The 20,868-nt window shown below is 34.9% G+C and overlaps 1 protein-coding gene and 1 long non-coding RNA gene across 5 annotated transcripts in view; one reads left to right on the top strand and one right to left on the bottom strand.

The window, feature by feature from the left end:
* Positions 1 to 20,868, bottom strand: part of LRRTM4 (leucine rich repeat transmembrane neuronal 4) — a 649,649-nt gene that overhangs the window by 431,316 nt on the left and 197,465 nt on the right. The window lies entirely within an intron of this gene.
* The window catches only part of LOC145715916 (uncharacterized), a 396,987-nt gene continuing 393,491 nt past the window's right edge, over positions 17,373 to 20,868 (top strand). For all 3 annotated transcript variants that reach the window (XR_014138190.1, XR_014138189.1, XR_014138188.1), the window contains exon 1: positions 17,373 to 17,758. This is a non-coding gene — a long non-coding RNA (uncharacterized LOC145715916). The remainder of the gene's footprint in view (positions 17,759 to 20,868) is intronic.

The following is a 20,868-nucleotide window of genomic DNA, read 5'->3' on the forward strand; positions in this document are numbered from 1 at the left end:
ACCCTGGGATCATGACCTGAGCCGAAGGCAGACGCTTAACAACTGAGCCACCCAGGCACCCCAAGAATGAATCATTAAAGAAGAATTTCAAGCGACCTGATGGACATGGTAATAGATATTTGTGAAGGTGTAGGATACAGAGAGAGGAGAAAGTGGGAACAGAAAGGAACAGCAATTTACCCATGTCTCAGCTGGTACAGTACTTCCATGAAATGAGGCCATTAAACAAGTGAATTGATCACCATTTCCAATTCCTTGATCATCAAAACAAAGTGAATCTTGTAAATATCAAGGTTTTCTTTGCAAGACACAGGTTTAGTCAGAGTTGTAGAAAGACATATTTTTATATAAGATTCTATGATTTGACAGCTTTAAAGTCATGCATTTTAAAGTACAAAGAGCTTTCATTGGCACTATTTTTTAGTGAATTCCGTCTTAATATTTTCATTCTATGTGGCATAACAAATTATAATGGGACCACTTTTAATCAACTTGTTTTTTCATCCTGTTAATTTTTATGTCTATTTGGGACATCCATTAAAGTCAATATCCTTAATTTAATGGAAGATTTCCTTTTGAAGTTGCTACTTTTTTTCTGCCTAAATTAACACTGCGGATATGTAATGGATGTGTTAAATAGATAATGCTATTAATGGGAAAACTGCATAAATTAAATACAAGCCTGATAATTTTCAGAGCATCTGTTTTATTTTCAACAGTTCAGATTCTCTTATGCAGTGAACAAGCACCCTGAAGAAAACAGACCTCTGCCCTGTATTGTCTATTACCCTATATTTATAATCACTATGGTAAAATTTTAGTCACTAAACTCTATTTTCATTTTGATATGAATTTAGCATAAGGAAGACGATAAGCTAATATTTAATCTCATCTGGACAACACCTTTACATACACACAAAAATAACCCAAAGGTTTGGGTAAACTTTAGGTGGGAGTCATTCTTTAAAAAATCCTGTAAGTTGAATAGTGAATTAAGAAATTTTAGGGAATTAGATTTCAGGTTTTTAAAATGTTTGAGGATAAAAAGCACAATGCTCTGTTCTAATCTTATACTTCCTCTTTAGAAACAAAATAACAAGACCAATACATAAAAGATGCAATAGAAATATTTGAAGTTTTCTTTTGCAGTTTTCTGTTTTGCTTTTAACATCCAAAGGCATTTAGAAATAGATCAACTTATGAGATTCTCAAACTGCTAATTACATATTTATTATGTATTGCTTTTACAAAACACATGGCCGGTTAAGTATCCTAATGTTCTGTAACCAGCATTTTATTTTTCCTTACTGGTAAATGCAAGATGTTTACTTCTTTCTTATTTCAGTAATAAGAAAATTCTTAGGAAATGATCCCACAAAATATTTTTTTCAGTCTCTCTTAAAAAATAGAGGCAAACAATGCTTGGGATTCATTAATTTGATTACTCTGGCAGCATTTATGTTCACTCTGGGGAAATAATATTAAATTTTATATTTCCATAGTCCTCATACTCTTGTTCGCTTTTGCTTTCTCTTTCATATGTGAATACACACACACTATCCACACACACACACACACACACAGACACACACGATGTTAAGTTTTTTGGCAATAAAGCAGGAGATTTGTCTGTTACCCACACTATATATTAAGAGATCACAAAAAGGTTAATGAGCATCTAGATGAGATGGAACCCAAGGGTTTTAGTGTTCATTCAGTGATTTTAAATGTGGCTTTGGCTTTCTGCTGTATCTGTACCTATGGAAAAATATCTCAAACTGCAGAGGAGCACGGTGAAACCACAAGTGCAATAAAGGTCATGGTGTTTAATGGATGATAAATTTGTTCACCTAACCATATTTTTTTATGGTTGGAATTTTTTTTTTTTAAGAATCAACAAAAATGCTTCCAGTTTGGTGTTGGGGAATACTTTATATCTCCATGGCTTTTTTTTTTCTCTAGTGTATTCAAAGGCTAAAATTTAGGTACTTAATCAGTGGTTCCCAAGTGACATTAATAAACCTAAGTTACAATGTGTCAGAAGGCTTTGACCAAAAACAAAACAAAACAAAACAAAAAAACATGCCTATTATTGCTATTACGTTAAATGCATGATCTTAGGGATTTTTTTGGCTATATTACTATCATTAAAACAGCTTTTGGATTTTTAATATTATGACCCATTCACAACATCTACTATAGGCTTGGGTATTTAATTGTTCAAATAAATATAAAGGGAGCCACAGACAAGTTAACTAAAAATAACTATCATTAGGTCTCTCCTTCTTTCCTAAAACTCCAAAACCCAGATAGCTTGACAGAGTATATGGCTGAAAGCAAGTGAAGAATAATGAGGGTTTGGTGGCTCTCACCTGCAAGGGTAGCAGTGCACGTGTCAGGCTCTGGGAGGGCCTCTAAAGGACACAAAGATGAGCATTAATATGCAAGAAGACTAGACTCCTAACAGTGATGGAAATCATATACTATCCAAAAATCATAATGTAAATCTTAAAAGCAAAAGAAAGGAGGAGGGGAAGGGAAGGGAAGGGAAGGGAAGGGAAGGGAAGGGAAGGGAAGGGAAGGGAAGGGAAGGGAAGGGAAGGGGAGAAAATAAAGAAAATGGTTGCTAGGGACCTTTTAAAGCCATCCTGACATATCCATAAGCCACTTTGGCCGCCTATAAATAATCTCCTGACTTAAAAATTACACAGCTCTTCTCTGTGCCACACACTTAGTACCCACCTACACTGAGTTGCATTGTTATTTGTTCCTGCAGGGGTTTCTTTATAACTTTCAAGCTAGATTATAAAATCCTGTAAAATGAAGGTGGTATTCTATAATGTTTTGATTCTCCTTTGTCTCCAAGGCACTGATCAGTCTCTTCCATAATTGGTGCTAAATTAATTGTTGTTGATTTTTTTATAGAACCAAAAATAGCCTGATGCAATCAATAGCTCAGTAAATGTTCTCGAATATAATTTAAAAATATAACTGATAATCAGACAGAATTATTCTGTAGGCTATGTTATTGTGCAAAAATGCCCCAGAAAATAAAATTGGGAGCATACAAATAAATTCAAAGGGCTTACTACTATATAAATAGTAGTAGAGCTTTCAAAACTATTTTAGCTCTTGCGTGGTTACCAGAAGATCTATAGGAAGAGATGAGCCTCTAGGCATCTACAAACGCATTCCTCCCTATACTGGACCTCATCTGAGTTCACCTTTACTCAGCCTGAGTGACAATGCCTGTCTTGTCTATTAACTGCAAGCATTAGAAGGTTCATGGACCCTCAAGGTTAATGTGACACCAAATCAAATCGAATCATAACAAGAGATTTTCTTTTTAAAAATTTTGTTTATTTATTTGAGAGAGAGAGAGAGAGAGCACATACAGGGGGAGTGGCAGGCAGAGGGAGAAGCAGACTCCGCACTGAGGAGGGAGCCCAATGCGGGGTTCAACCTCAGGACCCTGGGATCATGACCTGAGCCAAAGGCAGATGCTTAACCAACTGAGCCACCCAGGTGCCCCAATGAGAGATTTTTCTTAAAGGTTTTGTCTGGGGGAAAGAAAAAACCTGTTTACATGTATTCAGCTTTTAGGATGAGTTTCACTGGACTTCCCCACACTTAAGATGACAATCCTCAGCGTGCCTGGATTCCCATGTCAGGCTTCCTGCTCATGGAGCATCTGCTTCTCCCTCTCCCTCTGCCCCTTCCCTGGCTTGTGCTGTCTCTCTCTCTGTAAATAAATACAATCTTTAAAAATAAAATAAAATAAATCTATCTTCAGCTACTGCTCCTAGAGTTAAGTCTACTTAAAGAGCTCCACATTGTCCTCTACACTTACCATGAAATTATAATTCTACTCATTAAAATAAGCTGGTTGTTTTTATTTTTTTATTTTTTTTGACTTGCTTAGAAGTTTCCAAATTGACTATTTTGGAGTGTCAGGCAAGCATTACATATAAAAATATATAATATGTTAAAAGCTATAAAGAAAAAATAGAAACAACAGAGGCAGGGAAGGAGGAAGGAAGGAATCTTGTCAGAGGAAGTATATGTAGACATGGAACTACTATAAAATTTAAATATATATATATATATATATATATAGTTTTTTTTTTTTTTATAAAGACATGTTTATCTCCAACCCTACCTGCTGGAGTATATGGAAGCAAAAAGTGTAGAATCAAGGAAGAACGTGGGAGATTGAAACAACCAATATCTTCTAGCAGTGAGGACATAGGGGAGCTCTCTGATAAGGATGGGATGGGGTGCTCAACAATGCCAAAGACAAATAATGAGGAGAAGAAGAAGCCAAACTTAGAGTCCAGGGAAAAAGGGCAGGGTGTGGGTAAGCATGTTAGTCGCCTTATTTCACTTTGTCCTTGATATCATAGCTTTCTATCTTCTCAGAATTCTGTGATCTTGCTTGTTCACCTTTAAAACAAAATGGGCAAGCCCAGTGACTTACAATTACAGCACACATGTCAGAGCAGAAGGAATAATCCAAAATGTGCATTTTGAAATAGTTTTCTATAATGTGGCACATACCTCATTGTTCTCTACTTTCACTTTTTGGAAACAGTTATATTCAAAACCAATTACAGACAGCAACAATGGCACACCGAGCCTATTTTCTGGGAAAATAAATTTTACTATTTTCAGCTTTTAGTACCTCTGTCTGTAGCAATGAAGAATACTTTGTTGTACTTCAGTGTAAGTTTTAATCTTTCTCTCTCTGATCTGGTCAATCAGATTACGAAGAAAACCACTGTTTGGCTAATTGCACATTAGCTCCCAGAAAATTAGAACCTGTATATTATGAAAATTTATAGGATAGAGACATAAAATAGTGAAGCTAAACAGAAGATATATCCATCTGTCTTTTTTTCAGATATCCTCTCAAACACATAAAATATTAAAACATATACTTCAGATGTTCCATTCCTTTTCTCTACCAGCATGTGTCAAGAGAAGAGTGAATGGAGAATATCCTCGTGGTTAGATTATTTGAACCCAAACCACTGGGGAGTAGTAATTTGGACATTTTCTGGCTTGGACTGAGTTTAATTCACTGTTAAATTCCTCCTTTCATATGTTAGAGCAGATGATCTCATTTCCTTAAGTGACAAATGGATCCTGTGCTATATAGCTCATTCCTAGTGAACTTTACAAATGACTCACACCATATATGACTTGTGCAATTACATTTACATTTGCTTATCATATTTACTCTAAAATGTCACTGAGTACTTTTAAAAGTAGCTCTATATGGAAAACTCAAGATGAGAAAACTGTAGCTCTTCATTTCAGATTAATTCTAACCCTGATTAGGTTCATAAGGAAAATAAATCAAATTCATTTGCTAGGGTTAACCGGGAGGGTGTTTCATTTCATTTGGGATTTTTCTCTTCTTCTCCCCCCACCTTCTCTCTCTCTCTCTCTCTTTCTCTTTCTCCCTGGGAAGAATCACTGCCTCAAAGTCACACTGAAAGCTAATTATCATGCTGGAAAGATGTGGCATTTTACTTGGAAAGGTCACATGGCACAGTGAAAAGAGCAAAAAAGCAGTGAACTTATAATTAGAAGTCCAAGGTTCAAAGCCCGATTCTCCTCCTGTCTGGCGGGAAGACTATGGGATAGTTGTAGCACCTCTAAAGCTCTGACTTTTAACCAGCAGTGTGACCTTGGGCAAAGACAGTTGGATCTCCTCAGTTTCCTTATGACACTTGGCCTTTTTCAGCACTTCTTGTAACAATCAAAAGAGATTATACCTGTGAAACATTTATAAAAATATTAAATTTATGCACAAATGAGGAGTTTAAGCACCAATGATTAAATCAAAAATATCTTCTTTGCATGTAATACTGTCCTACAACAGCTGGACAGAGCTTAAAAATTCACCATATGCATAGACATGCATGCTTGATGGGCACCCCTGAAATATGTTTTTCATTCATCAAGTATCTCATAGCAAGAGCTAAGAGACTGCGATTGCTGGAAAAAATCAGGGTGGTAGAGCACTAAATGTCACTTGAGAAAAGATTTTCCCAAAACTACATAAAGGTGTATAGAAGAGTTGGCAAGAAAATTAAAAAGCCAAAAATATGAATTTCAGGGTGTATTTAAAGGGAGTGAAGGGGAAGTTATCCCAATATAGCTGGAGAGAAAGGACCCAGATATGTGTGGGGGGATATAAATACCCTATCCACAATATCTTATTTCATCAGTTTGTAGAAGTCAGGTTAGGAAGTAGTGTATGCCATATGGACTCCACCACTTTCTGGCTCCATATCACTTGGCAAGTATTGTTTTTTTCCTCCTACGATCACTCTTATGGGCTTAGTATTTCAGTACCTGAAGCATTACATCCCACTGCCCTTAGTAAGATGCACAAGTGCCCTTTGCAAGTTGGTTCAAAGCAATGAGATTTCACGTCTCCTAACATTTTGGTGTGATTATAATAAGCAATGGTGATTCTGTAAAACTGAAAAAATTAGAATGTGATACATGTTTTTGGATGAGGTTATTGCTAATTAAAAGGGTAAAATTTATCCATCACCTCATTTTAAGCCTAGGTTAGAAGAAACTACGAACATTTGAAATCCAACAAAGAAACTTTTGCTTAGATCCAATCCATGGGGTCATTCAACCCATTGTCTTTCATGATGGCTCTTTTATCTTTGGGTAACTTAAACTCTCATAGACATGAAAAACTCTTTTCTTTTTCTTTTCTTTTCTTTCTTTCTCTCATTCTCTTTCCTTCCCTTTCTCTTTCTCTCTCTTCCTCCTTTCCTTCCTTCCTTCCTCCCACTCTCCCTCCTCCCTTCCTTTTTTTTTTTTTTTTTCCCCTAGAAAGATAGAGCATGGTGGGGAGGAGCAGAGGAAGAGGGAGGAGAATCTTAAGCAGGCTCCACACCCAGCTGGGAGCCCAACGCGGAGCTTGATCTCAGGACTTTTGAGATCATGACCTGAGCTGAAATCAAGAGCTGGACACTTAACCAACTGAGCCACCCAGGTGCACCACCAAAAACTCTCTCTATTTATCTCCTAAATATCTGTTTTATCAGGATCCAGGGAAAATAAATTTACTTTTTTTTCCTATGACGATTCTTTAAATACTTGATAATACTCCAGCTTTTTTTCCAAGCTAAATATTACTCCCTCGACCAAGTTTATGTAGATTGTTATTCATTGATCATTTTAACCACTCTCCTAGAATTATGTACTAGTTTGTCTACATTTCTTTCCACTGTAGCACTCAAAAGTGGATATCATAAATCAATTGTTGTTTAACCATTATAACACTGTAGATCACCTGCTCTTTTGGTCTATATATTACAATTCTATTATCTTCATACATATTGCACTAGCTTTTAGATTATTCTCATGATATGGCTAACTATTATAGAGTCTAATAACACCTCTGAGTCTATTTTTAATCTTTATTACTGAAAAACTTAACTATATACAAAAGTAGACTAATATAATAAATATCCTATATATTCATCATCCGGCTTCAACAATTTTCAACTTTCATAGGTCTTATGAAAGTTGTTTGAATACTATAAAGAGGAATACAAATTTTTAAGCAGGACATATTAAACTAGAAATTGCACTAGCAAGCTCATGCATATTGTTATGGAAGGAAAAAAAAAAACAATGCTTACCAAATGACAAAACCAAACTTTGTTCTTGTTATAAAATAGAGAATTAATTATAAGGAGTACAGTAGACAAAATAATGGCCCACCCGAAAATGCTGACAGCCTAATCCCCAGAATTTATGACTATGCCAGGTTACAAAGAAAATTAGATTTGCAGAAGGAATTCAGGTTTTTAACCAGCTGACCTTAAAATAGGGAGAATATCCTAGATTATTTGGGTGAACTCAATATAATAATCACAAATGTGGAATACAGAAATAGAAGAGAGTCAAGGGAAGATGTAACTGTGGATGCAAGGCACTGAGAGATGCAACATTACTGGTTTTGGAGCTGTAATGGGGCCATGGCCAAGGAACGCAGGTAGTCTACAGAAGTTGGAAAAAGCAAGAAAAATTCTCCACTACAGCCTACAGAAGGAATGTAGCCTTGTTGACACCTTCCTCTTTGCCCAGTAAGACCTGTGTTGGACTTCAAGCCTACTAAACTATAAGATAATAAATTTATGTTGTTTTAAGCCACTAAGCTTGTGGCAATTTGTTACAGTAGCCAGGGAAAACTAACTCAAAGACACAAACTCTAATGCTTATTATATCATCCAGAATATTTCCTATTACTTCAGATGCAGATTATGCCCAAACTGATGAATGTATCTTTTATATTCTCATTGTTATAATTAAGCATATTGCATCAAGGTAAGAACAAGTCATGTGGTGTATCACATAGTGGTTAAGGATATGGTTTTGAAGTTACATGCACTGGGTTAAAATTGTGGCTTTGCCAATTACTACCCACATGACCTTATACTAAGTAATTAATCTTCCTTTGCCTCAGTTATCTAACTTGAAGAATGTGTACAATATTTCATAGATTATGAGGATTGAGAATGTTAGAGCATGCATATAAAGGACATAGCAATGGCTTGCACATAAAAAGTTTTAATTATTTTTAGCTTAATATTTTAAAATTATTTACACGTTACCGTAACTTTTCTTCAAGTAGAAATTGCTCATAAATCCAGCTCATTTCAATTATCTTGTCAACAAGGAAAACATCAGAAGACTTGTCAAATGCCTGGCTGAAATCCAGACCTTGTCTACAGTGTCTCTAATATCCCCTAATCTATTAAGCTACTAACCCTATTAAAAGAAGAAATTGAATTAGTCTGACATGACTTAGTTTGTGTGAACCCATATTGAAACTGAGTGGTATGTGTTCCTTCTTTCAGGTACTCACTAATAATTTCCTTTATAATTGGTTCAAGAATTTCATCTGAAATCAATGTCAATCTCATTTGGCTAATGTTTGCACAATGTCTCATTCCTCTCTCTGTATTGTTTCACTCCAGAAGCCCATGCTCAGAGCTTCTTGTGATGTAAGATATTGTGAAAGTATATAAGCAGCTCACAGCAAGGTCATCCTCAGGATTCCAGAACCTCATATTATTCATAATTTCTGGAGATCATAACAGTCTTTCCAGAGTTTATACTTTCAAGGCTTTTTAAAGGCTTAATTATTTTACTAAGAAGGATTTTCAGTAACAAGGTTAGCAACTAGCCAAGCTTGTGTGTCAAGGGTCCCCCATTTTTCTAGTCTTTTCTTCACCTTCCCAAATTTCCAAAGGTGTGAATAAGAATTGGTACCAGCTTCTGAAACACCTAATAAGTAACTTCTTTTACCTCTCAGAGCTATTTTTTTATTACTGTGGTAAAAACACCAAACACCAAACATGAAATCTATCTTACCAATTTATTAAGTGGACAATAAACTACTGTTAATTATGTGGACAAAATTATACAGAGGATCTCTAGAACGTTTTCATCTTGAATGTCTGGAGCTCTATACCCACCAAACAGCAACTCCACCATCCCTCCACCAGTCCCTGGAAACCACCATTCCACTTTCTGCTTCAGTAAGTTTGACTACTTTAAATACTTCAATAAGCAGAATCATGCAATACTTAACTTTCTATAACTGGCTTATGTAACTTAGCATAATATCCTCAACTTTCATCCACAGTGAAGTATATGTCAAAATTTTCCATCTTATGCTAATATTTCATTTTATATATACACCACTTTTTTTTTTTTTTTTTTAGTTTTCCCCTCTCTTGAGACATAATTGAAGTATAACACTGTGTAAAGATTAAGGTGTACAATGTAAGGATCTGATATACATATGTACTGCAAAATGATTACCACAATGAGATTAGTTAACATATCCTTCACCTCACATAATTACCATTTTAGTTTGTTACTGTTGTTATGGTAAGAATATTTAAAATCCACTCTTTTAGTAACCTTTAAGTACACAATTCAATACTGTGAACTAAAATCACCATGTTGTCTGTTAGATAACCTGAAGTTATTCCTCTTATAATCTCTTATATCCCCAGAACATATTCCTCTTAAAAAGTTTGTACCCTTGAACCAAGATTTTCCTATTTTCCCCAACCCTCAGCCCCTGGCAACCACCAATCTATTCTCTGTTTCTATGAGTTCAGCCTTAGTAGATTCTACATATAAGTGAGATCATATAGTTCTTATTTTTCCCTAAGTTATTTCACTTAGAATAAAGCCCTCGAAATTCATCTATGTTGTCACAATGGCAGGATTTACTTTCTTTTTCTTGGCTGATTAGTACTCCATTGCATATATGCCAGATTTTCTTTTTCAATTAATCCCATGGGCATGCAATTATCTATTCAAGATCCTGCTTCTAGTTCTTTAGAATAAATACCCAGAGGTGGAACTGCTAGATCATAGGGTAGTTCTATTTTTAATTTTTGAAGAATCTCCACATTGTTTTTCATCATGACTGCAACATGTTGCATTCTAGATTTTTTTTTTTTTTTGAAGATTTTATTTATTTATTTGAGAGAGAGAGAGAGAGTGCATGAGCGGGGCGTGGGGGCGGAGTAGGGGTAGGGGCAGAGGAGAGAGGGATAAGCATATTCCCCACTGAGCAGGGTATATGAAGCAATGCGGGGCTCGATCCCAGGACCCCTGGATCAAGACCTTAGCCAAAGGCAGACACTTAACCGACTAAGCCACCCAGGCACTCCTGTATTCTAGATTTCTTACCTTAAGCTTCCATTGATCACAATTTGGGCAATACTAGTGTTTCTCATGCTTGCTATCTTCAAACATCTACTGAATAACTATGAGCCACTACGACTAAAATATTGATTCATTCATTAAACAAATGATAAAGGTAAATTTAAAATTAGTAGGGGTGAAATAGGAAATTTCACCTATCAACCTCTTATGTGGCTCAGCTTTGACCATAAAAGGACTGATCTGATTTGTGATTTAGGTAATAGGGTTTTCTTTTTTTTTTTTTTCCAACTATTCCCAACTGTTAAATTCTCATTAGGGGGAAAAAAAGCAGGACAGAAATGATATGTATTATGTTCAAACAGCTTTAGCCTTTCAACTGTGGACAGGTGCATGCCAATGGGTGAGACAGAACCCCTGACTTAGGTAAATTTGTGAAGGAAAACATGCAAACAAAGTGACAAAAACAGCTAAACATAGAGTTCATGAAGAGAAAGCTTGACTGCTTAGATTATGTCACTTCACTGGCTTCTGTCATGTTCCATAAAATAGTTAAAAATAAAATGCAGGTGAGTTATCAAACAACTTTCATTCATACTGTTTGGTTTTGTTTTTTTAACAGAAGATCTGTCCCTGTGTTATCTCCTATATATGTAAAAACTACCTTGCAACTGCTTAGGTGGATTCTGAAATTGTATTACTGTGTTCCTTTCTTTGTCCAACAAGCAAAACTCACTCTGTATTTAGGAGTTTATAGATAACAGCTACTTATTGTCCAACTTGTTCCTTGGGATGGGTGTCACACGGGAAGGATATATATATATACCTACAGTAGTGGATATCTCAAAGGTGCACAAAATGGCCTATTAATAATTCTCAGAGTGTACTCATTGTCCCAGGGAATAATATTCTATTAATATTAGTTAAATCAGATGATTACACATCCTAGAAATCCAAACTTATCTAAACTGGTGAATAATTATGTTTTATTTCAAATGTAAAATGTTTTTCTCTTTCAATCTAATGTCATTTCCTTATGTATAGAAAGTACTTTAAAATGAAAAAGATAACTGTATTTAAAATTCCATGTGGACAGGTGACATATTTGTTCTTCTAAAGTGTCAGCAAATCACCGAAAATATGATTAGGTACATAGTAAGCATTAAATACATTCTTGAATCGTCCCAATATTCCAAGCCAGATGGTCTGGTGCTGTCACTCCATTCTGCAGGTGATTAAGTATTTTTTCTGAAGATCCTATTCAAAGTTAATGATGAAGTCAGGAATGGAATTTGTTTCCTAAATCCTTCTGTGTTCCTTCTACCTTAACATGGTGCTTGCTTACACGATTTCACAGTGGTGAGGAAGAGATGAATTTTAAGGAAATTAGAAAATGAAGAAATCAAAGGAAACTGAATGTTGATAATCTCAACAGTCCTTGAAGTCTGCTTATCTACCACTAAACAGGCAATTCACTCAGAAGCTGGGGAAACCTTAATACACTCATCAAAGTCCTCTTTACAATTACAGAGGTATTAAAGAAAGTGTCCAACAGTGAGAGGTGAATCTTAAGTAGTTTAAAGATTGCATTTAGATGATGAAGATAGCAGCAATAATACTTAATGCTACTATAGGGCCTTTATTCCTGGAGGCTCAGAGTATTTAACTAAAGGTCAAATGATATAAACCCCTGATAGCTACAAAACTGGGCTGAAAAACTTTATCTATTTTAATAATGTTTTGTGGGTTTTTTTCTGCCCTTTTATTTTCCTGCAGTCAGTATTTCCAATACCTATCTGTGAGCCTTCTAGCACAAATTTTCTTTAAAAAAAAAAAAACCAAAACAATGGGGGTATTTTCAACTTGCAGTAAAAGGAAATGCCTTAGTGCATTAACGTTAAACAATTGTTGAGAATAATTAAATCTATGTAAATTTCATTCTACCCCTAACACAAAATTTTAAAAAATTCTATTTAGCCAGTAGAAATATAAAAATATAGAAGCATGACTAATTGCAAGCAAGCATTACAGAAGTCCTGTAAAAAGGAGAAATATTAGAAAGATTCTGATAGTCTAAAATACAAGCAGACAAGCAACACAAAACTTTAGGTATTCTAAGCCTTGCAATTTTTGCCAATTACATATATCTCCATCTTCACAGTGTAGGATAAAACAAGCCCCACTGGATGGCAACACTATAAAATGAATGTAAATCTAAGCTTAAATAAGTAATAGAGAAGTCTGCACTGCCAGACGAAATAACACAAAATATTTTCCTTAAATATAAATAACCATTTTCTTACATGAATTATAGATGTCTAACTTTATATTTCATGGCATGTTAAACTGCACTGGATGTGGCTGATGGGAAGATTATAACTTAATGAACTCTGGAAAGATTATGTAATCTTGTACACGGCAAACTTGTATGTTTCCTGCTATTTACAGAGCTGAAAGAATACTGTGGATCCACTGAATTGAGGAATTGCTTCAGTCTTGTAAATTCAGCTGGGGTATGCAAATTAAAACCTAGATTTTTGAAGAAGTTAAGAATCTATTCTTCATACTGAAGAACTCAGTAAAATGGAAGTGTTTTTAAATACGTAAAATACAAGGTAGTTGAAGTTTATACTAATAAATCATTCTAAGCCACTTTTATGAACTGATTTTAAAAGAGATGTTAGAATTTTAACTATTAATTATTACTTTTTATCTAATTCAAAAAATTATTTAAAACCATAGTAATATCATAAAACTAACCTAGTTGATTAAAAACATACTAAATACCAACTAATATTTTGGCCTTTAAGCATCTGCTACTTTAACATTATATAAAACGAAATGATTTTTTTCTCTCCACTGGCAGTTCTCCTTCCCTATAAACCACCATCAAAAAAAAGATACATGTTTATGAATAAAAACCTCTAGCAAGAAAGTTAGACTGCAGAAACTACACAGTGATATAAAGACAAATAGTTAAGAAGAGAGCTTCTATTTTAAATTGGTATTCAGTAAGAATCCCTAATATAGCCTAGACCAGATTTCATAAAAATACACATTAATGGGAAAAATTATAGCCAAAGAAATATCTCAGAATTGTCATATTTTTAGAAGTAAAAATGACATTAATTGAAGCTTATAGCCTACCTAAAGGAAAACCTATTCAAAATTAATCTTTTAAATTTTTCCTGCCCAGTCCTATCTTAGACTCGCCATCTTTGCCCAAGTGGGAAAAGTAGACAGAGAAAATCAATTATAATATTGTGTTCACAACCAAGACCCCCCTGGAGTACTGAGTGAGCCAGAGCTAGTTATGCAATAGAGCAACCCATACACAGCTAAAACCTGCAGAGGTCACCCAGGAGACAAGAAAAGGGAAAATATTATGGAAATTCAGGAAGGGAACTATAGTTTGTTGTTGATTTGTTTGTTTTACACACTGTTTCAGAATACAGAGAACCAAGCAGTACACAAAAGAGAATGATACTGCCACAGAATAACATCTTCTACATTGAAATTACATATACACCTATATGTAAAATTTACCCAAAACACAAGGGTACAAAAAAGGTCAATCCAGGGATGCCTGGGTGGCTCAGTGGGTTAAGCATCTGCCTTAGGCTCAGGTCACGATCCCAAGGGTCTAAGATGGAGGCCTGCGTCAGGCTCCCTGCTCAGCGGGGAGCCTGCTTCTCCCTCTCCCTCTCCCTCTGCCTGCTGCTCCCCCTGCTTGGGCTCTCTCTCTCTCTGACAAATGAATAAATAAAATCTTTTAAAAAAAAGGGTAATCCACTCATATTTGAGCACTGGACAAATCTGCTGTCTGGACATTCTTTAAGGATGAGTAAAAACAAAAGAAAGCAAGCTACAAAAACACTCGTCCTAATGGTTAGGAAAAGAGGAAAATAAAAGCTTCTTTATGATTTGGGAGACAGCTTACCTTTGAATATGACTCAACAGAAGCTTCAAAAGGAATACACAGAAAACTGACATACCAACTAGATGATAACAGAGCATGGTCCCCATGAATCAAAAACAGAGCATAAAGCACAAAGGATAGACAGCTTTAAAAAAAAAAAGTACTAAATTTAAAAGAGAAACAGAAAAAGGATTAAAAAATTTTTAAAAATACAGTGGAATTACAACATAATTTAGAGACAAATAACAAACATAATGTAAAAAATGGTAGAGAAAAATGTTTTAAAAAGGTAAAAATAAATTATATCAATGAGAGGGAGTACAGTAGATATGCTAGAGAGAATGGTGTATGACAAGTTGATGTTTCCAAAGGAAGGACACAAAATAAAAAGAATAGAAGTGAAAAAGCAATGCCTTATGAGAAGAAAATATTCATAAACTATGAAAAATATTATACATATTAGTTTTAAGAATTCATTATTTTCTAGGGTAATATGTCCAGTACATCAACATACCATTGCAATGTTTCTGATCTATAAAACACACAGAGAAAAAAATACATAAAAGGAATAAAAATTTGTCTTCAAAATTTTACACTGCAATTTTTGTGGGTAGAGCCACAAAAATTAAGTTACAAGGTATTACCACATTACTTTAACTTTGGGGAAAAAAACAATAAAGAGATAATGGATCAATAAATTTACTGCTCCCCCATTATAGTAGAAAGTTGTTTTCCATTTAAAATATTTTTTAAGATCTATTTATTTAGAGAGAGAGATAGGGAGGGGGAAAGTGTAGGGGTAGGGGCAGAGGAAGAGAAAGGGAGAGAATCTCAAGCAGACTCCCCACAGAGCACAGAGCCCCATGCAGCTGATATCACTACCCATGAGATCATGACTTTAGCCAAAACCAAGAGTTAGACACTCAACGGACTGAGCCACTCGGACGCCCCTGCCATTTAAAATATTTTAAAATGAATAGTTGTTTTCTGATACGCAAATACCTTCACAATATAGCGTCAGAGGTTTCTTTTTTCTTTTTAAGGTACAACCCTTATGTATAGTTATAGTTGTATCCTTTCATTAAAAACAATACTACAGATAGTCTCCGGCTTAATGATGGTTTGACTTACGATTTTTTTACTTTACAATGGTACAAAAGCAGTATACATTCAGTAGAAACTGTACTTCAAATTTTGAATTTGGATCTTGGCCCAGTCTAGTAATAGGCGGTGTGAAATTCTCTCTTGCACTGCTGGCCCGCAGTGGTGAGCAAGGGCTCCCATTCAGCCATACCATCACTAGAGTCAACAACCTATATACTTACAACCATTCTGTATCCATTCAGCCATTCTGTTTTTCACTTTCAGTACAATATTCAATAAATTATAGGAGATATGCAATGCTTTATTATAAAATAGGCTTAATGTTTTATAATTTTGCCCAACTGTAGGTAATGTAAGTGTTCTGGGCATGGTTAAGGTAGGCTAGACTTAGCTCTGATGTGCAGTCGTTTAAGTGTATTAAATGCATTTTTGACTTATGGTATTTTCAATTTATGACAGATTTCAGACATAACCCCACTGTAAAGTCAAAGAAGATCTGTATATGCATGAACTGGATCTTGTCCAGCATCACCAAGATGTGAGAGGGGTAGTCACAGAGTGGTAGCAGGATTGTGCATTTTTTTTTTTTTTTCCTTCAGTTCTTTTTTTCCCCTGCTACAATAACATGTCTTAGTTCAGGCACTAATACAAAATAGGTGTTTTATTTTCAAAAGGAAAATTTGAAAGATAATGAATTTATAGCCCTGACATTTCTAAACTGTGAGTATAAAAAGTTTGTTAAGTGATTGTACTCTTCATTAACTACATATTTACACTTGAATTGAAACATTTATGCTTGCGTTATATGCTACGCAATTACCATAATCCCTGGAGCTACTATCATAACCCTGATTAACATTTATATTAACCATGGGCTTCATAATGTACAGTTGACAAAGAAACCTGTTTTGTTTTAATCTCATGCCAACAATAACACTCACAGGATCAAGAAGGTATGTTTGCGGTTTTAGGGATTGTTGTTTAGTGGGCAATCTTGGTTACTACTGACAACTTGGACTCTGGGGCTTATTATATTCAGACTGGCCTTTTTCTGTCTAGAGTGGGCATGCTGATTGAATTTCACACTGAATGAATATACAGTAAGATTTTTTTCCTATTAAATTCTGTTTGAAATAAAAACATTCCAAAGTTTAAAAACTATGAGGTAAATCTTTATTTACTATGAAGAACCACACATAATCTCTTTTGCCCCTCTCCATATTTCTCAAAATAGTGTTCCTTTATGCTTTCTCTTGGCCACTCGTTCCCAGGTAATCTATCTCTTAATCTCACAGGGAAAACTCATGGAAAACATCCAGGAGGAAATCCTGTCTGTTGGTAATATTAAGAAGGGTTTTATTTCTTCTTTATCAGTTGACTTTGTTTATTTTTTTAATGCTTTGTAAGCAAACTTAAATACTTTGTGAACTAAAACAGTGTGAAAATTAATGAAAACATATACCACGCTGAAAGGGGAATCTGAAACTGTATGATTCATTAGACATAATGCAGCATTTTAAAATCCCAGGGCACACAAATGTGGATGCACTTACCAGTCACAGTAATTATTAGGTGATACAATTCCCAGCCGTCATACGCTATGCTCGAGAGGTTAACATGTTCTTGGCAATTTTCCTTGGATGCTTGAATTCATCCGCAGTGGTGTCCCATTGCTTTCAAAGTCCAAGCTCCAGAATTAGCACCTAAGTCCCTTTATAATATGGCCCTACCTATAATTTTTGCTTCCTTTTCTTCTTGCCTTCCCTACAGTTTCAGGATTTTTTAAATGCTCCTGCCACACTCAACTACTTAAAATTCTTAGAATGTGTGTTCCATACTGCATTTGCTCCCCAAAATAGACTCCTGAGTTGCCAGTCATGAGGCAGCTAAGGCATCCTTCTATCTCAGTTCAACACAAACTTCATACAGGAAGGCATTACTGCTTGGCTACATGCCCCTTTTCTGCTCTCACGGCCCAGGGATAACTCCACATCTATCCAACTGAATAAGGTAGGGACAGCGCCCTATTCAATAGTGTGTTCCCAGCAGATGGAATTTAATAGCTGCGATAAATTTTCTTAATACTAAGAAAATTATTTGACATTTTATTACACAGGTGGGATATGGAAATAAAACTGTAGTTGTGTTAGTAGGGATAGGACTTTATCATACCTCCCTGTTAAGCATACTACGGTTAACTAAAATTGTGGCACAACCCAAATGAGTTGTGTAAAACGTGGAGTTTTGTGAGTTAAAAACAAAGAGTGTTGTAAAATAAATAATGTTAAAAGAATTAGAAAATGGAAAGTCAACAAAGATCTTAGTACTAACTTATACTCTTTGTTCCTCAAATTATACCTTGTCTATTTTTGGTATATACTCTCTTTTTCCCTTTTTATTTAGCACATTGTTTTTTTTTTTAAGATTTTATTTATTTATTTGACAGAGAGAGAGCACACAAGCTGGAGGAGCAGAAGGCAGAGGGAGAGGGAGCAGGGAGCCTGATGCGGGGCTTGATCCCAGGACCCCAGGATCATGATCTGAGCCAAAGCCAGACAGATACTTAACTGACTGAGTTATCCAGGCACCCCCGTTTTTGGCATATCTTTAATTCAAAAATACAGTTCAGCTTTTAAGAATCCATAAAATGATAATCTCATTCATATTTACATGGGTGTATTTTATTTACTTCCAATGATATCAACTTAAATGATTTTCAGTAAAGATCAAAAGCCTAAAAGAAGCATAATACGATTCAATATAAATATCTAGCAGAGTTTCTGTGTGCTTCAGAATTTCAGATAAGAGTAAAATTGGGAAAAGAAAGAAAATGAACAAATCTGGATCAAGTGACCATTATATTTTAGCATGTGGCCCATATTTTTCTATTTAATAAGTCTTAAACTGTTATTATTCCCTTTTTTTGGAATGGTGAAATAAAAATGCAATTCCATTACATTATTTCTCTAAAACACATCACTACTTAGAAAGAGAACTGGAAACTAAATCCAGATCACATGACTTTAAGTCCAGTATGTTTTTTAAATATACTATATTGTGTCAAGAGAAAATTTTTAGTTTTGTATCGAGACACTGCATTGAGCTTGTATGCTTGATTCCTTTCCTTTTCAAATTCTCATGGGTATCTTAGGAAAATATGACACACTGCAGAAGTAGAACCAAAATGTAGAATCAAAAGGAAAAAAAAAAGTCACCAAATAAGAAATTGAGGAATTTTCACCATGTACAGTAAAAATGGGATCCAAGTGAGAAAAGTGGCAATTATGACCAAAGGTAATGAGCTAACATTTCTTGAGAACTTCGTGTGTGCCAAATGAAAACATACACAAGGCAGAAAGAAAAATATTAAACTATAATTCATTAGACACATATGTGCCAAACACTGTGACTATTACATGGCTCAACTCATTAAAAGAAAAAGCAGAGAAGGGAATAAGTGGAAATAGTGGAGCATTTTTCCAGAAATCCATATAATAGAAAATTAGGGATCCACAAAAATGATGATATAAGTATCTGTTTATTAAAATGAAAATATTAATACTATTGACACACTCTTGATCAAGATATAAATAAGCTGAAGGTTAAGTTTACTACATGTATCATATGAAATTTTGAGAGTCATAAACAAGAAAGAATCAGAGATGGAAGAAAAGAGTGAATATTTGTGCAGAAGAGTGTTGTGGTTGATCTTTCTAGTGCTTACTCACAGACATTTATCCTCTTTTCAGACATGTGTGAGGAAAGCACTTCTCCATCACCTCCATCACTTAGTCAGTGTCATGTGACTAACTGTGACTCATGAATGATGGCCAAAGAATTCAAATGCTGGTGTGGATCCCTGCACCACTACCCTCTCATCTCCTCTGATACTGAAACCTGATACCTCATGATGAGATGGTGAGGCTTCTGCCAGCCTAGGGTCCCTGAGTGACTAAGGGAAGCAGACCTTTCCACTGAAAAGTGTGGAGTGTAAGTATAAGGGAGAAATGAACCTTTGTTGTTTCAACCCACTAAAATTTTATGTTATTGCATCATATCCTAGACTAGCCATGTAATATGTGCTTATGCCACATACTGGTATATCAGACATGTGCACATATGTGTGTATTTGTACATATGTGTGTGTGTCAAAAATATTAAATTTTTACTAATATTTCTGGATGCCAGACATGCTATTTTATCATTCTTTGTTTTCTGTTTTTTGGGTGTGTTTTTTTTTTTTTTTTTGGTACATTTTCTACCTCAGATGGCATGTGCTACATGTGGAATAACTTAATTATTCAATTAGTAAACAGTGGCTGATTTTTGGAGAAAAAATAAGGCGGGAAATGGCTCTTAAATATTTACTTTCAATTTAGATCAAGAGCCATAATTAAAATATATTTATTGAGTATAGAATATCCTTGATTCCCTGTTACAATAAAGATGAGAATATAACTAATTTTCAGAGATATTAAGAATGCATGCATTTGGCCAAACATGTTCACTTATAAACTAAACGTTTTAACTTCGCATGTGGAAGGATGATGACAGTAACCAAGATTAGTAAAGAGAAGGGTTAATAAATACAACCTTTTTCTGTTTGACAAGATGTTGGAGTAACAAAAGCAGATATAAAGCTTAAAGACAGTCTTATATATGTCTTCAAAACCTAACAACATGGAATTTATCTTTTGAGTGGGCAGGAGAGTGCACATTAATGTATACCAGGGAGACACTTTTCTTGCCCTACTTGTAACAAGACTCCAGTGTGATCTGAATGGCTCCCTAGTGCTTGGATTTATATTCTTCTCAGAGGCATTGGATACTGTTTTTTACTACAAAGAGCTAAAAACATTGCAATCATTATTTATAAATCTTTTAGAAAAATACATTTTCTGAGCAGCAACTATGGCAACAGGGAACTGGAAATGACACTGGAAAAGAATGGAGCTCAGTTGCAATGGGTAATGCACACAGGATTTATATTCTACCACCATCTATATTTTAAAACTGGAAAAATCAAAACAAACATCTGTTATATATAATTATTTTCTATATTTAAAAAACTAACTTTTAAATGTAATATGAAATACATTTACTTAATCTCCATGAAAAAT

Source organism: Leptonychotes weddellii, chromosome 10, assembly GCF_054177405.1.
Source record: "Leptonychotes weddellii isolate Sample4059 chromosome 10, ASM5417740v2, whole genome shotgun sequence".
NCBI classification, from domain to species: domain Eukaryota; kingdom Metazoa; phylum Chordata; class Mammalia; order Carnivora; family Phocidae; genus Leptonychotes; species Leptonychotes weddellii.